General features: G+C 42.5%; 1 protein-coding gene across 2 annotated transcripts in view; it reads right to left on the bottom strand.

Annotated features, from left to right (window-relative positions):
* Positions 1-18,364, bottom strand: part of LOC107592658 (cell adhesion molecule 2-like) — a 308,856-nt gene that overhangs the window by 119,777 nt on the left and 170,715 nt on the right. The window lies entirely within an intron of this gene.

Consider the following 18,364-nt stretch of genomic DNA (forward strand, 5'->3'; position numbering starts at 1 on the left):
TGGTTAATTATTCATATTCCCTGTCGTTGAGCTAAATTCGCTACAACATTTAGAAACATTTTTATTGCTCACAAGTTCACAGCTCAAGATATTTAATGGAGTTCCCACTAAGTTTTGGGGAAATTGAAGAAAACATCTGATATCTGGATACAAAATGGCAAATAAGTTCACATTCCTTAAGTGTATAGATTTATACAATTATTATGAATAGTAGAGTTAAGGCAATCTGAGTTTATTGAGAAACATGACATTAAAATCTGAAACAATTGAGTAAAAGTCTCCAAGTAACCTCCATTTAATCTCATGTCTAGCAGAAACAATTGAGATATTACAGATCACATTTGTGATGTTTATCCCCAACAATGATCTTAGCAACATCAAATTAACTTGAGGGCAAATACTACACTGGTTTCTGCAATAACCTTGAAGCCACTGAAATTATGTTCCTATTTATTAAAATATGTTATGTGACATTAGAGGGAGTGTACTAGAGTATGACATTAAGTACTCTCGTATATTTGTATGAAAGCAATTTTGAGACACTGAGTGGACATACAGTAATGTGTCTTGACATAAATTGTGTCCATGACATAAAAGTGGATAAATCATTGTTAAAGAAGTTCTTAGGAATGAACTGAATTAATTTACTTGTGTTCATGTTGATTTCATATGGTTTTGTAAAACGTTTTCCCATTTTGTATATATTTTTAAATTATTATTATTATTATTATTATTATTAATAATGCACTTTTTATTTTACATAACATAATATATATCTAAAAAAATATGTTGACAACTTATACAAGATAATATGTTATTACTCTGGATATAAACTGGAAGATTTTTGTCTTTTATGACTATAGTCTCACAATATTTTGGAATGTTCCAGAAAGCACTAGAACAGGGGTCTCCAGACTCGGTCCTGGAGGGCCGGTGTCTTGCAGAGTTTAGGTCCAACCCTAATTAAACACACCTAAACCAGCTAATTAAGGTCTTACAAGGTATATTAGACATTTCCAGACAGGTGTGTTAAGGCAAGTTGGAGCTAAACTCTGCAGGACAATGGCTCTCCAGGACCGAGTTTGGTGACCCCTGCACTAGAATATTACAGATGATTCTGGAATGTTACAGAAACGTCTAGAATGTCCCCATCCTTGCAAAAGAAAAATATCTTTAAAAAAAAAAGCTAAATTAGTACAAAAACGTATCTGTTCTAAACGTCTCAGTTACGTATGTAACCCTCGTTCCCTGAAGGAGGGAACGGAGACGTCACGTCGGTGACCGATGAATTGGGATCTTGCTTAGAGAGACCAATCCACTTTGAGAGTAAACTAAACGAGCCAATGCACATTGGCATATGATGATTGCATCCAGCTGCTGCTGATCACAGCGTAAGCATAAAAAGGCAGCCGGTGAAACTCATACTAGGTTTTCACTGAGGAGCCGAGCCGGTGACCCAGCCGCTCAGCAGTGGTACAGCAGCTGTGGCGACGGGACGTGACGTCTCCGTTCCCTCCTTCAGGGAACGAGGGTTACATATGTAACTGAGATGTTCCCTTTCAGTCGGCTGTAGGCTGGGACTCACAACAAGAAGACCAGTCACTGTTGTCATAGCACTACCCACTCAGTGAGATTGGATAACACTCGGAAAATGTACTCGTTCCACTTGAAACAGGGATGTTGCGAAAGCCCCATCCTTCCCGAAGGAGGTTTCAGAAGCACTTCCACATATGAACATCCGTTTAGGTGCATATGGAAGAATAGAGGTGATTGTAACCCTCATGGAAATGGCAGAAGTCTGCCGGGGAAACACGGGCTCTAAGGCTTAACCAGTGGACTTTACACATATGGGAACCACTTAGGCCTCTACATATGGAACCCAGCCCTCTACCGGTTCTCACGGATTCATCGAGTGAGGGACTGGCACCGGACATTCTACCACGTCTGCCTACAGTACGGACACTCTGGAATAGTTTTAGCAAGCTGACAGTAACCGGGGCTATAGAATCTAACGAACGTGTTGGGGGTCGCCCAGCCCGCAGCTCTACAAATATCTGTCAGCGAGGTCCCACGAGCCAGTGCCCAGGAGGATGCAACACTCCTAGTAGAGTGAGCTCACAACCTGAGCAGGCAGGGCACACCCTGTGCCTGATAAGCCAGGGTGATGGCATCCACAATCCAGTGGGCCATCCTCTGCTTAGAGACGGCCTTGCCCTTCTGCCGGCCTACGTAACAGACAAAGAGCTGGTCTGAGGTTCTAAAGCTTTGTGTCCAGTCTACGTAGCATCTCAAGGCTCGGACAGGACAGTGCAAAGCTAGGGCTGGGTCTGCCTCCTCCGGGGACAGCGCTTGCAGGCTCACCACCTGATCCCTGAAGGGAGTAGTGGGAACATTGGGCACATAGCCGGGCCGGGGCTTCAGGATTACCTGGGAGTCAGCCGGCCCAAACTCTAGGCACGAATCGCCGACCAAAAACGCGTGCAGGTCCCCTATCCTCTTGATGGAGGCCAGTGCAAGTAGGAGCAGAGTTTTCATTGAAATAATCTTTAGCTCGACTGACTGCAAAGGCTCAAATGGGCCCTGCTGTAGTGTTTTAAGCACCAGAGACAGGTCCCAAGAGGGTATGGAGGAGGGCCGGGGAGGATTTAACCTTCTAGTTCCCCTAAGGAATCTGATGACCAGATCATGCTTCCCTACCGACTTCCCTTCCACGGGGTCATGGTTAGCAGCAATCACAGCGACATAGACTTTAAGGTCTATTCCTTTGCTGCAAAAATGAAAGCATGACCCTGATCGGGCATCTCCAGAGGTCTTCTCGGTGAGAAGAACACCCCTCGATGAACAGGTTCCACTTCAAGGCGTAAGCGTGTCTCGTAGACGGTGCTCTCGCTGAAGTGATGGTGTCAACTACCTCTTGGGGTAGGTCACCAAGAACCTGACTGCAAAGGCTCAAATGGGCCCTGCTGTAGTGTTTTAAGCACCAGAGACAGGTCCCAAGAGGGTATGGAGGAGGGCCGGGGAGGATATAACCTTCTAGTTCCCCTAAGGAATCTGATGACCAGATCATGCTTCCCTACCGACTTCCCTTCCACGGGGTCATGGTTAGCAGCAATCACAGCGACATAGACTTTAAGGTCTATTCCTTTGCTGCAAAAAGGAAAGCATGACCCTGATCGGGCATCTCCAGAGGTCTTCTCGGTGAGAAGAACACCACTCGATGAACAAGTTCCACTTCAAGGCGTAAGCGTGTCTCGTAGACGGTGCTCTCGCTGAAGTGATGGCGTCAACTACCTCTTGGGGTAGGTCACCAAGAACCTCCAAGTCCCGTCCAGGGTGCCACAGGGTGCCCCGTCTCTGAGTCAGTAGATCCTTCCTCAGAGGAATCTTCCGAGGGAGGGGCTGTCGTGAGGAGCATTAGTTCGGGGAACCAGGTCCGAGTGGGCCAATACGGTGCCACAAGCAGGACCGCTCCGCCCCAGCTCCACGGTGCTGCTTGCTGGAGGCTGCTGCGGATGCGGTGCAGGAGCAGGGGCAGACGCAGGGGGCCGCCCTCGTCGACGATTAGACTGGGGCACTGCGGCCGGTGGATGGGTGGAGGCAGCAACTGCCCGCCAGGGCAGGGTGTGACGAACTGCCTCTGTCTGCTTCTGTGCAGCCGAGAGCACTTTCTGTGACCTTCGTCACTCGGAGCGCGAGGTCAGTAGCGGTTCTTCAGTGCCTTGGCCTGGTGCACCTGCAGTAACGCCGTAGCGTGTAAGGCGGAGGCAGCTTCTCCACAGGCCGTATAAGCATCGCTGGACAGGCCAGACGAGTACCTACAGACCCGGGAGGGGAGGCACAGTTCGTCCTGCTGGGTGGAACCCCTATATACCCCCTAGCTGTTCCACCGTCGAGGGTGGTGAGGGAGGAGGAACCAGCAGGTCGGTTTCCGGCAGTAAAAAGGGCCGTCCATGACCTGTTGAGCTCCTCATGCACCTCCGGGAAGAAAGGCACCGAGGCGGGGCGCTGAGAACCAGCGCGAGCCACCCCGAAAAACCAATCGTCCAACCTCGAGGGCTCGGGACGCGGTGGAGGTTTTCACTCGAGCCCTACCATCTCGGCGGCCCGGGAAAGCATAGCCAACATCACCGATTCTGATTCAGGCATTGCCACCGTCCCGGAGTGCGGCAGAGCAGCCGAATCTTCCTCTCCAGAGAGCTCTCCCTCTGATGCAGTGATCAACATCCGGTCATCGGGAGGAGCCCTGAGGGATACCGCTGGTACGCTCTTTGAAGAGGGCCCAGTGCGTTCCTTCAGCGGCTCGGCTGGCTGTGGAGCGCTGGAGGAGTGGTGGGCCCCCGAGGGTTGGTTCCCTCAGGGGTTTGCTACCACTGTAACCCTCTGACTGCCCATGCTACTGGCCTGAACAGGGAGAAACGGCCGTTTGCAGCATGACAGGGGGTAGTGCAGCCTGAAGTGTGCAACCCACTCGACACAGGAACGACCACCGCTGAAGCGCTGTCCGCCAACACAAAATGTTCCTGAGAGCGTGCTAGATTCGTCACACACGAAGCAGTTTGATAGGAGCAGAACAATGTTGTCGCTCAGTTCCAAAGCGAAATGCTGGTATGCATTACACCGGCTGCCTTTTTATGCACACGCTGTGATCAGCGGCAGCTGGATGCAATCATCGCATGCCAATGGCCGTTTGCAGCAGAACAGGGGGTAGTGCAGCCTGAAGTGCGCAACCCACTCGACACAGGAACGACCACCGCTGAAGCGCTGTCCGCCAACACAAAATGTTCCTGAGAGCGTGCTAGATTCGTCACACACGAAGCAGTTTGATAGGAGCAGAACAATGTTGTCGCTCAGTTCCAAAGCGAAATGCTGGTATGCATTACACCGGCTGCCTTTTTATGCACACGCTGTGATCAGCGGCAGCTGGATGCAATCATCGCATGCCAATGTGCATTGTCTCGTTTAGTTTAAACTCGAAGTGGATTGGTCTCTCTAAGCGCGATCCCACCGTCTCAGAGTGACCGACTGAAAGGGAACCAATGTTTCATAATTAATGATAGAAGTTCTAAAATGTACCTGACCTAAATATTTACCAAAATATTGATGCTATATGAAAATAAATAATGCAATAATAATTAGCACCACATAATTACAGAAGAACCATAAAAATTAAGTGAAACTAATTTGTGTTACATTGTGTTATTAACTATTATTACACGGCTCTGTGGAATACTTGATTCTGATTGGTCAGTCGCATCATTTCGAGGTATGTTATCCCTTGATAACAACCGGTAAAAGCTAATAACACAGGCTCATCCGGGTAACTGAAGTCGGCACTATACTGCCAGGAAGAGTTTTTTCTTGGTGGAAGCTTTGTGTTTGTTTAGCTAATAAAATATTAAAACTCTGTACAATTATTTAATTATGTCATCCTGGTATCGCGGACTCACTCTCTCATTTCAAACAAACGCAGGTGCTGCCATTTTGCTACGATTGTTTTGTATGCTGTAATGTATTTTAAGATAACTAACAAACTGGTAAGATTTTAAAACATTTTCGTCTTAAAACTTTTTATCGCCATAATTATTTATGTGGTGAAATGTTTTGTGATAAGTGGTATGACTGCACCGTATCCCTTAAATGTCCGTCTAGTTTGAACTTGCCGCTTGACCGCAACTGCTGTGTTCACGGAAGCGTTGCGTTCAAATATTTAAAATCAAATCAATATTTCGTGTCTAATTATTTACTTATCAAAAACCTCAAAAACCTTATATTGCCATCAGTTCCACGAGTCAGGCCCGAAAGCCCATATTCTTCAAACCGCTGTGAATTGGCACATCGGTCTAGAGTTTAACGAAGAAGTCATTGTTTTTCAAACTCGTTAATCTCTCTCATTCTTCTGTCGTAGCCAACCACCCCTGACCCCCCTGCCTACATGGAAGTTATTAATCTCTGACTCTGCGCACAGTGTCAGAATCTAATAGTGTTGACAAAGTCAGACTCCATGATAAGATTCTCCTTGCTGTAAGCAGAGAATGTTTGCCAAATCCTGAGAGGAATACCAATGGATATGAGGATCCACTAGAGAGCAACCGCTCTTAATCGAACTCTGTTTCATTGTCTTTCACTCTGTTTTCCCCTTTTGGCTTGTTTATGGGAATTATTGTAACTGGCAAATAAAAAGAACTCCAAAAATGACATTCCAATAAAGAGGACAAATGGTACATCTTACAAAGACAGATTCAGAGGTTGTAGGCGATATGAGGGATAATTTTTTCCCCATTGAAAATGCAGGTTTACACAGCACTGAATCATGGCAAAAAATTTGCATTTGGATACATAATAGTTGCAAAATGTTATTGCATTGCTTGTTTCACTGCAGTCTAAAAGTAAAATATCCAGTGAGTGGCATTAAAAATTATGTTCAATTTTCTCTGAAACAGTTCAATGTGGCAATGTTTATTACACTGGTTGTTGTACGTATCATGGTTGTTTGGAAATTAAATGTTATGATGACTCGATCAGTGGTGCTAAAAGTTTAATGCTGTAATGCATTTGAAATTAACATACCACTTACACTTAAGTGGTAAGTTTACTATCCTAAACCTACCTGATAATATTAACAAAAGCAAACGTGAGATAAAAAAAATGCATTTGCTGAAGCAATCTTGCTATTTTAGCCTCCTTCTACAAGGCTTTGAGTACTTTTGTGGAGTGTCGTGACTAACCAGACTCAAACCGGCTCTGCATCACAAGTGTAGTGTTTTACCGGGTGTGCTACAGAGCAAGTTTACTATATCAGAAAAGCCATATGGAGCTGGTTATTTGATGCAAATGTCAAAATATATTAGATTACAAATCATGTGCTATGGAAAAAATGTTTTGAGGTCATAACATAGTATTGCGCAAGGAACCACAAGAAAGTTGTGCCGTCCATGACCTGGTGAGCTCCTCAGGCACCGAGGCGGGGCGCTGAGAACCAGCGCAAGCCACCCCGAGAAACCAATCGTCAAACGCAAAAAGTCTTAATGGTCTTAATTTTTCCTTTGAGTTTTGGTGTGAAATGTGACAGATTATTTTTCGTGTGACTCACTTGTCTATAAACATTTATTTTGAACAATGGCAATTAACTGGATTCTGACTCTGGGGTTCTCTGCGGTGGGCCTTAGTAACCACTGTATCACTTTCAACCGCTCTCCTCCTGTGTTCTAGGAGACTGCAATACTTTCTCACACATTCATCCCTTTCTCTCCATTGCTTTTTCTGGCAGGGCCTATTTCTGATACCTGCCTGCGGGCGATGTGAAGAGAAGGGGGAGTCGGTCCCCACGGTGATTAGTCTAACCAACCATGAGAAAGGGTTTGTCCTCCAAAGCAGAGAGAACGAGGCCCTCCAGTGAGCTCACCAGGCAGCCGGAGGAATCATACCTCACATTGCCAAACAGCGAGAGTCCCTCGGGCACTATGGCTGCGACTGACCCTACGTCAAAGAGTAACCCATCATTCTCGGGCCAGAAAAATAAAAAAAGAATCCATCAGACAAGCACAATAAAGCTTGCTGCGAGTGTTTTGATGCCTGCTACTGTGAACCTTAGCTATATTTGTATATCTCCATATCGGTCAAGGGTTTTCAATTGAAAAATATTGCCTGAAAGGAACATTAGTAATTTCTTTAGGTAACATTTTTGATTATGGCTAGCTAGTGACGACGTGTAAAACTAAGCATGAACTTGATAACCGAAGTTGTCCTGCCTGTTTTCTATGCCTCAAAACTTTCTGCAATGTTGCAAGATTTTGAAGCTTTCCCTGGAGAAATGACCTGCGAGTGCAAGTGAAATCAGCAGTCGGCGAGTGCCCACTTAAGGAGACCTACACAGCCCTGATAAGAGGGAGAGTCTGAGGTAGGGAAGATAGAAAACACTCCATATGTTCCATTAGGACATTATAAATACTTGAATGAGAGCTGAGTCTCTCATGTGTGCAGTATATATCAGTAAATTTTTCTGTAGCAAAAACATGTTGATTCGACATGAATCATGAATTTTATAAGATTTTATTTTATTTTATTATTATTTTTTTTTTTGCTTCAGACAAATTTAAAAAGCAAATAGCAGCAATAATAATACAATAAAATAAACCATTCAAAACCATGTTGATTCAATAAGAAATGTGATTTTAAAATTTTTGTACAACCCCATTTCCAGAAAAGCAGGGATATTTTGTGAAATGCCGTAAAATCCAGAATATGTTATTTGCTCACCTTTATTTAATGACTAAAGTACAAAGAAAACAAAATTGCAATGTTTTCACTGGCCAACTTAATTTTATTTTGTAAATTACACTGTCAAATAAACTTCCCTTTTAATTACAATGTTTCATTGTTTGGGAATTGAGGACACTAATTATTAAAGTTTTGCAAGCACACTATTTGATCAATCCCACTTGATACATGACTTCAGATGCTCAGCAGTCTGTGATCATCATTGTCTGATTCTCCTTTTCATGTCTGGTCATACAATTTCAATAGAGACAGATCGTACAATATATATATATATATATATATATATATATATATATATATATATATATATATATATATATATTTGCATTTTACAAAACATCCCAACTTTTCAGGAATGAAAATTATTTAAAATGTAAAACATTTCATTGCAATTAATATTATCAGCATAACAGCTGCATGTATGTTTAATATATCAGAAGATGGCACTAAATTTGGAATAGTTTGTAATGTAAAACAAAACAAAAATATCTCCCCAGCAATAATAATACAATAAAATAAACCATTCAAAACCATGTTGATTCAATAAGAAATGTGATTTTAAAATTTTTGTACAACCCCATTTCCAGAAAAGCAGGGATATTTTGTGAAATGCCGTAAAATCCAGAATATGTTATTTGCTCACCTTTATTTAATGACTAAAGTACAAAGAAAACAAAATTGCAATGTTTTCACTGGCCGACTTAATTTTATTTTGTAAATTACACTGTCAAATAAACTTCCCTTTTAATTACAATGTTTCATTGTTTGGGAATTGAGGACACTAATTATTAAAGTTTTGCAAGCACACTATTTGATCAATCCCACTTGATACATGACTTCAGATGCTCAGCAGTCTGTGATCATCATTGTCTGATTCTCCTTTTCATGTCTGGTCATACAATTTCAATAGGAGACAGATCTGGACTGTAGGCAGACCAGTCTAGCACATTTACTCTGTGTCTAAGAAACCACGCTGTTGTAGCACATGCAGAATGAGACCTGGCATTGTCTTGATCTAATAACCATGGACTTCCTATGAAAGATGTAATCTTGATGGCAGTATATGTCTCTGTATAATCCCAATATATGCCTCCATGTCATTGGTTCTTTTGCACATCATGCTGTTTGCTCTGCGAGACAGATCGTACAATATATATATATATATATATATATATATATATATATATATATATATATATATATATATATATTTGCATTTTACAAAACATCCCAACTTTTCAGGAATTGGGGTTGTAAGATTATAAAATATATTTTATATCACGCCAGACACATTTAAATAGTAGAAACAATAATATTAATTAATAAAATAAAATAAGGAATCAGGCCAATCATTTGAATTACTTAAAAGATAAAGATCACAAATTTAAACAGGAAGTAGTGGCCACAATACTAATTATTACAATTTTAAAAAATAAAGAAATAAGATACATTTTCTGAAGAAAACATGACTGCTGGTTTTTCAAAAAGAATACATTGTTTATTTTAATATAAAGATTTTTACATCACTTTTCACAAATGTAAATAGCAAATAGTAGCAACAATAATAATTATTAATAAGGTAAGATAAAAACAAACAACAAGTTCTGAAAAGAAAAAAAAAACGATGTGATGTATGTATGTACTGTATGTATCTATGCATTTATTTATTTGTTCATTCATTCATTCATTCATTCATTCATTCATTTATATATAATATGATAAAACAATCTAACTGAATCAGTCTATTTTGAAATATTGCTATTTTGGACCCAGCTGACTTATCTTTGCATAAATATAAACAGCTGAGTCTTCTGGTGGGTCAACTAGTTAAATTGTATTTGGAAAATGTCTAATATAGCTACATAGAGTAAAGGAACTGAACAAACCCCTCACCTTACGTATTAGCAATAGTAGTAGCAATTCTTGCCTAGCAAGTGGTGCTAAAACTGAGCTTTCCTGCCTTGCCAGACTGAGATTTCTCTGGATTGGATTCCCTAAATCTTTTCACAATATTATGTATGGTAGTTGGTGAAAGACCTAAATTCTTTGCGATTTTGCATTGAGAAATGTGATTTTCGATTTGTTTGACACTGCTCTCATGAAACTTGGCACAAAAGTGATGAGCCATGATCCAGCAAGCAAAAGACTGAGATGCTCCTTTTATACCCAAACATGATCCCCTCATCTATTACCAATTCACTTGCTTACGGTCAACTGTTTCATAGATATTCTTTAATCTTTTCACTTTTATTTTGCCTCTGGCACAACTTTTTTGAAGAGTTGCTGCCATCAAAATTAAAATGTGTTTATATTTTCAGAATACATTTAAGTTGGTCAGTGAAAAAAAAACTTTGGAAATCTTTTTTGTCTACTATTGTCAAATGAAAATGAAAAGTTAAAGAGAATTACTGTAAAATTGTATTTGGAAAATGTCTAATATAGCTACATAGAGTAAAGGAACTGAACAAACCCCTCACCTTACGTATTAGCAATAGTAGTAGCAATTCTTGCCTAGCAAGTGGTGCTAATAATAACATGAAATTTCTTCCTTATTGGTTCTCGAGGGAAAAACACCTGACATTCCAGCCATGCCCACAACACCTGAAGCAGAGCAGCAGTTTTCTGCTCACAACATCCTCCACTGCATGAAGTGACAGTCTGCTCAATGTCACCCCATGCTGCCCTCCTCACCTGTGGCCAACGGCATGTGAATAATTCAACATCTCTGTATTATTAATGAAGGATGAGCTGTAAGTAATGGCCTATGCCTGGGGCCATTTACAGTGACAATGCTGAACACAATTCCAGAAGTCAGGAAAAGCCCATATAGGCCTAAACAACTCGCTGTTTCCCTCGGGAACGTTTAATGCCGTGTACATTTAGCATTTCATTCCCTGCATTATCATAGCTAGAGTTACACTGAAAGGGCAGACAGGAAAGAAAGAATTGGTAAAAGGTTAAAGCTATATTACCTTAGCTGGGCAAAACGTCTGAAGTCCATTTAAAAAGACAATCACACGCTAGTATAAAACCCTACAAACATCTTTGTGTTCTCCCTATGAAAAAGGGTAATATTTTAAAGGTATGGAGTGAAAAAAAGAACGGTAGTGATGGAAATGGAGAACAAATATGCTCTGCATACTTTTTATTCTGAGAAACACCACAGAAAATACAATCACGGCTGATGAACTACAAGAACATCTTGGTAAATGTCAAACCAAATAACTTTTGTGGCTGTAGCATTAAAAATGGCATTTACCCACAAAGCTATGCTAGTTGCCAAAGGACTAAAATTATAGCATAAAGGACCCTTTACCTCAAAAGAATTTGGTTTATAAATTTAGTTTCAAACTGATTTCTGATAATAAGTGACCAAAGTGAAAAACAGCACCATTCTCTGTAAACTGCTCAAATCCAGCAGCCTAATTCTTCCTCAAAAATTCTTCCTAATTTTAATTTAATTTTGTTCGTAACAAATCACACAAAGCCATTTAATCAGATTGAAACTGATGATTTTAGCCATTTTTGTGTGCTACTAATGACATATTTTTAAATGGCAACCCAGACTTTAGCATCCCTCAAAAACAAAAAATGAATTTGGCTTTTGGATAACTGCAGAAAATAAGCTCTGTGACCAACAAAAGTTTATGATTCATACATATTTTGTCTAGCAGGATAATCTTCACAAACTAACACAGATTTTATGAATACTGAAGCCTAAATAGAATCAGCAGAAGTAAAAAGCTGAAAAAAATGCATAAAATCTACACTACCCAGAGATGGGCATTATGTTCACTTAAGACACAACCGACTGTGTTTACTTGAATACCATCATGTCTACGCTTTATTTTTTCACGTTTCTTTAGCACTCCTTTATCGTTTCTTCATCAGCGTGTCAAAAATTAAGCAGTCATGCGTAACTGTATTGTCATACTGCCTAGTCCTATAATGGATGCCTCAAGCTATTTAAATGTCAACAGTGAACTCCTAAAAATGCTGATATTAGCTGTTAAAGGGCTTTCAGAAACCCAACACTGCTGTGTGTCAGGCCGTTAAGTGAGCTGTGGCCAGCAATTTATTGCTCACGCTCTTGCACACACTCCATAGTAATGCAAGCGAGCGACGGCCAATGTGATTCACCGACATCATTTCCCAGCGAAACTGCCCTGAGTCCTTCACATAAAAATAAGTCTGCAGGCTTCATCTCATTTTTAAAGTATTGTTACATGCTGTTCACACATTAGCAATAAAAACGATTAATACTTGAAAATTCTTTCATAAAACCCCTTTAAAACCCCTTCATAAAACCTCATTTTGTCCATAGAAACAAGTAGCTAACTTTAGCTAGCAAGCAAACGTCACTTTTCAGCTAGTAAGCAAAGTTCTAGAGCAGCACAGCTTTTTCTTATGTCCTGTAATATTATACAGTGAGCAATAGCCAGTTTGCACTGAGCACCAAAACCATTTTTTTCCCAGTTGGAAGATGGAACCATGGACGAATTAATTGAAAATTCTGTCATTAATTACGTACCCTCATGTCGTTTCACACCCGTAAGACCTTCGTTCCTCTTCCAAACACAAATTAAGATATTTTTGATGAAATCTGAAAGTTTTCTGTCCCTCCAAAGGCAGCAACACAACTTACACATTCAAAGCCCAGAACGGTAGGAAAGAGATTGTTAAAGTACTCAAAGTGAGTCCATTGGTTTAACCTCAATTTTATTAAGTGACGCGAGTGCTATGTTTGCACAAAAAAAAACAACAACATAATTTACAACTTTATTTATGAAAATATTGATCTGCATTGTGCGTTCATGAGAGCATCACAATGCATTTGTGTTGTGTTCACGCGATAGAAGACTCGCGCCTCAACACAACGCACATGAGTGAGTGTTCAGTACCACAACACGTGTTTGGATAATATTTTCATAAATAGTGGTAAATTATGTTTTTTTTTTAAGTAAACAAAGCACTTCATAAATTCATACATTTGTATTACTTAATGATGTACTTAATGACATGGATTATTTAATGATGACTTTCCTACCATTCTGGTCCTTGAATGTGTAAGTTGCATGGCTGACTGTAAGCTCTCGGATTTCATCAAAAATATCTTCATTTATGTTCCGAAGATGAACAAAGGTCTTACAGAAGTGGAACGACACGAGGGTGCGTAATTAACAACAGCATTTTAATTTTTGGGGTGAACTATCCCTTTAAGATCCAACAGGATGTCATGTGATTCACTTGCATCTAGCCAAAAACTGTGAAAGGATAGTTAGCAGTACTATTAACACAGGTGAGGAAAGTTATTATATTATCTGAGAATAAAATTACCTACTTGATTAAGTGTTTTAAGCATTTCAAATACAAAATACTGTCTCTCAAAGTATTTAATTACATTAAATTACATTTGATTTTTTTTTCTGTCCAGCAAAATACAAATGACAAAATACTCAAAAGTAATTAAATACGTATTTTAAATACATTTAATTAAAATACTGCCCATCTCTGACACTACGGTCGGATGACTTCAATGTCACCGCCATTATGCTTCCGACAACTCTTTCAGTATTTATTTAAAATCTTCAGGTTCAAAAGTTTGAGCTAAGACAGTTTTCAATAGTGTGAGTATAAACACAATGACCCTGTAAAAGTGGACTAGTGAGTATATGAGTTTACCTGTTTGGCTTGATGATGTTTAATGTCCCCCATAACATATGTAGTTCTATTATGAGGGAACTACAAACTAATTTTATGTTGTAAAATAAAACATTAAGTTATTCTGAGCTTGAGTTCAACACAGACCTTATTTCAAGCATTTAGCCAAAAACCCACTGACTTCGGAACAATAGAAGTTCCTTTGACACAATTTTTAGTTGCTCAAAGCACTTCTAATATAACTCAGTACATTATTTTTTTTCTCAGTGAACAGAAAAAACTTGCATACTTCAACTTCCCAGAGTTTGTGAAATAGCAGTTTTAGGTAGAAGCTTTAGCTAGTGCTTTCTAGTTTTGTGTGCATTATGCATCAGACAGTCCAATAACTAGTCTAGTAAGAGTTATCCAGATAACTCGAAGCTCTTTCAATAAGCAACTGTTCTTATATTATTGAGTACAGCGTCAACAAATGTGTACAAATTGCAACTATTGCTCACTCAGATGATATTAAATGTCACTAAAACTTGTTTTACAAGTCCTAAATATTATAAACACGTATTCTTCAGCGTCATTTTGATTTATTTGTTGAATTGAATTTACCGCTGTTTGTCTTCTGACACTCTATCACAGAGACACCATGGTGTCTCACCGCAAATATAAACACATTGCTACAACCTCAAACACAGCATCAGTGTCACATATAAAGTAATTTAAGCAGAAAAAAAGGACCTAAGTTTATTAATTTAAATGTATATGTGTTTAGGACTGTAATATTGCACAGCCATATAGCTGGTAAACACTGGTCATTAGGGTCTGGCTTCAAATATAACAACCTTTTATTTGGCACGTGGCTGGAGCTTTAGAAAATGCTTTGACATTAAGCTCTCTTTGCATGCTTCCCCATGGAACACGGCATGCAGATAAGAAAGAAACAGCCTGCGAACTGCAGGTAATGGAGTATTCAACCTTCTGCAGTCCTTATCAGACACCTCCCCAGAGGAAAGAGGACCCGTCAACAGTGCACCTCGCACTTACCCCAGACTTATGTCTACAACACGGATGACATTGGCGGCTGTGTGTCCGTACACAAATAAACCATGTTTAGAAGTGCTGATCGGCCAAAGTGAAAAAGCTGCGCTGCTTCCTCTGAGCTGTTGCCTGTATGTGTGAGTCAAGAAAATGACATTTGTTAAAAAAATAAAATAAAATAAAATTGGTGTAGAGGAAATTTTGACTCAGAAATTAACAATATATTTAAAAATTAATTAGTAAAAAATTGCAACACATTTAATTAAATGTGACATTTTGAGGTAAAAAAAATGAATTAGTATTTTAATAATTTTATTTACAACTTCGAAAAGTAATGTGACAGTGCATTTTTGCAGTTACTTACATCAGGGTGGAAGCATAATGTCAGTTCCCTTTCAGTCGGTCACTCTCGACGTCACGTCGAATTGGGATCTCGCTTAGAGAGACCAATCTACTTCGAGTGTAAACTAAATGAGCCAATGCACATTGGCATGCGATTATTGCATCCAGCTGCAGCTGATCACAGCGTGAGTATAAGTAGGTAGCAGATGCAGCGCATATTCAGCTTTTAGCTTCGGAGCCGAGCGATCACATCGTTCTGGTCCTGACTACTCTACTGAGAGAAGAAGACTGAACGAACTCAGCGTGCTCTTTGAGAGCTCTTCGTGTTGGCGGACGGCGCTTCAGCGGTGGTGGTTTCCCGTGTCGAGTGGGTTGCACACATCAGGCTGCACTACCCCCTGTTTGTGTTGCAGATGATCATCTCCCCTGTGCGCCTCAGCACGCTAAAAGAGCTATTTCCCTAAAAGAGCAATTACGGGTGCGTCTTTTTAAAGATGACGTTGCGTGGGAAACTTGACGTTACGTCTTTGTAAAGATGATGTGGGTCTTGTTATAGACAACGCATCACCCGGGCATTTCTGGATGCGGTCGTTACCTGGTGCTGGGTGATGGTCACGATCGCTGCCTCACGTGCCTGGGCATCTAGCACGCTGAGGTGGCGTTTCTGGATGAGCCATGTTTTCATTGCGGGAAGATGTTCATTTCGGAGTCGCAGGCCAAGCTCCGTTTCCTCAAAGGGGCGGAGTTCCATTAACTCTGCCTCGATCTAGTTCTCGTCATGGCGGCAGTCAGGCGGGGGCTACTTCAGGCAGTAGCACGGGCGGTCTGAGGGTAACAGTGGGGGCAAACCCTCCAGGGAACCAATCCTCGGGGGACCATTGCTCCTCTTGCACTCCGAAACCAGTTGAGCTGCCAATGGAATGTGCTGGGCCCTCTACAAGGAGCGTATCAGCCGTATCCTTTGGCGCTCCTCCCAATGACCAGATGTCGATCGCTGCATTGGAGGATGAGCCAGAGCTTTCTGGAGGAGAAGATTCGGCTGCGCTGCTGTCCTCTGTCCACCGCGACGGACCTCACGCTACGAGCGACGAAGGTTACGGTGCGGTATCTGGGTCGTGCGATGTCCACTATGCCCTAAAAGAGCAATTACGGGTGCGTCTTTTTAAAGATGACGTTGCGTGGGAAACTTGACGTTACGTCTTTGTAAAGATGATGTGGGTCTTGTTATAGACAACGCATCACCCGGGCATTTCTGGATGCGGTCGTTACCTGGTGCTGGGTGATGGTCACGATCGCTGCCTCACGTGCCTGGGCATCTAGCACGCTGAGGTGGCGTTTCTGGATGAGCCATGTTTTCATTGCGGGAAGATGTTCATTTCGGAGTCGCAGGCCAAGCTCCGTTTCCTCAAAGGGGCGGAGTTCCATTAACTCTGCCTCGATCTAGTTCTCGTCATGGCGGCAGTCAGGCGGGGGCTACTTCAGGCAGTAGCACGGGCGGTCTGAGGGTAACAGTGGTGGCAAACCCTCCAGGGAACCAATCCTCGGGGGACCATTGCTCCTCTTGCACTCCGAAACCAGTTGAGCTGCCAATGGAATGTGCTGGGCCCTCTACAAGGAGCGTATCAGCCGTATCCTTTGGCGCTCCTCCCAATGACCAGATGTCGATCGCTGCATTTGAGGATGAGCCAGAGCTTTCTGGAGGAGAAGATTCGGCTGCGCTGCTGTCCTCTGTCCACCGCGACGGACCTCACGCTACGAGCGACGAAGGTTACGGTGCGGTATCTGGGTCGTGCGATGTCCACTATGGTGGTCCAGGAGTGCCATTTCTGGCTGTGTCTGGCTGACATGCGTGAGACGGACAAGACATGATTCTTGAACGCCCCCGTGTCCCAGACCGGCCTTTTTGGTGACACAGTGGAGAACTTTGCCCAGCAGTTCTCCGCTGCCCCAAAGCAGACTGAGGCCATCAGGTACATCCTGTCTCAGCGTGCAGCTGCCACTGCCCCTGTTCCCGCGGCCGCCAGCAAAGCTGCGTCGTGGAACCGTTCGCAGGGCAGCCGCCGGAGGCCGGCAGAAGAGGAATGCTGTCTCTAAACAGAGGATGACCCACTGGATAGTGGAGGCCATCACCCTGGCTTATCAGGCACAGGCTGTGCCCTGCCCGTTCAGATTGCGAGCTCACTCAACTAGAAATGCTGCATCCTCCTGGGTGCTGGCTCGTGGCGCCTCGCTGGCCAGATATCTGTAGAGCTGCGGGCTGGGTGACCCCTAACATGTTCACTAGATTCTATAGCCTTGGTGTGGAGCCGGTATCCTCATGTGTTCTCACCTCAAACGGGTAGAAGCACTGAGTGGCCCCGGCTTCGGGTCGGCTTGCTAAAACTGCTTCAGAGAGTCCGTATAGTAGACCCTGTTGAGTTCCTCCATCTCCTCGGCAGCCAGACGTGGTGGAGCGTCCGGCGCCAGGCCCTCTCTCGATGAATCTGTGAGAACCGGTAGAGGGCTGGGCTCCATATGTAGAGACCTAAGTGGATCCCATATGTGTAAAGTCCACGGTATGACCTCAGAGCCCGTGTTTCCCCAGCAGACTTACTGAGTGGGTAGTGCCATAGCAGCAGTAGCTGGTTCTCTTGTGGTAAGCCCTGCCCTGCGCCAAAAAGTAGTGGCACAGGAGGCTCCCACAGGACACTGGCTCGGCAGCCAGACGTGGTGGAGCGTCCGGCGCCAGGCCCTCTCTCGATGAATCTGTGAGAACCGGTAGAGGGCTGGGCTCCATATGTAGAGACCTAAGTGGATCCCATATGTGTAAAGTCCACGGTATGACCTCAGAGCCCGTGTTTCCCCAGCAGACTTACTGAGTGGGTAGTGCCATAGCAGCAGTAGCTGGTTCTCTTGTGGTAAGCCCTGCCCTGCGCCAAAAAGTAGTGGCACAGGAGGCTCCCACAGGACACTGGAAGTGGCAGTATCTGTGACCTTTTGGTAGGGTGACCGACTGAAAGGGAACGTCTCGGTTATGTATTGTAACCCTCGTTCCCTGAAGGAGGGAACGGAGACG

This window comes from Sinocyclocheilus grahami, unplaced genomic scaffold (assembly GCF_001515645.1).
Source record: "Sinocyclocheilus grahami isolate Dianchi unplaced genomic scaffold, SAMN03320097.WGS_v1.1 scaffold156.1, whole genome shotgun sequence".
NCBI classification, from domain to species: Eukaryota; Metazoa; Chordata; class Actinopteri; order Cypriniformes; family Cyprinidae; genus Sinocyclocheilus; species Sinocyclocheilus grahami.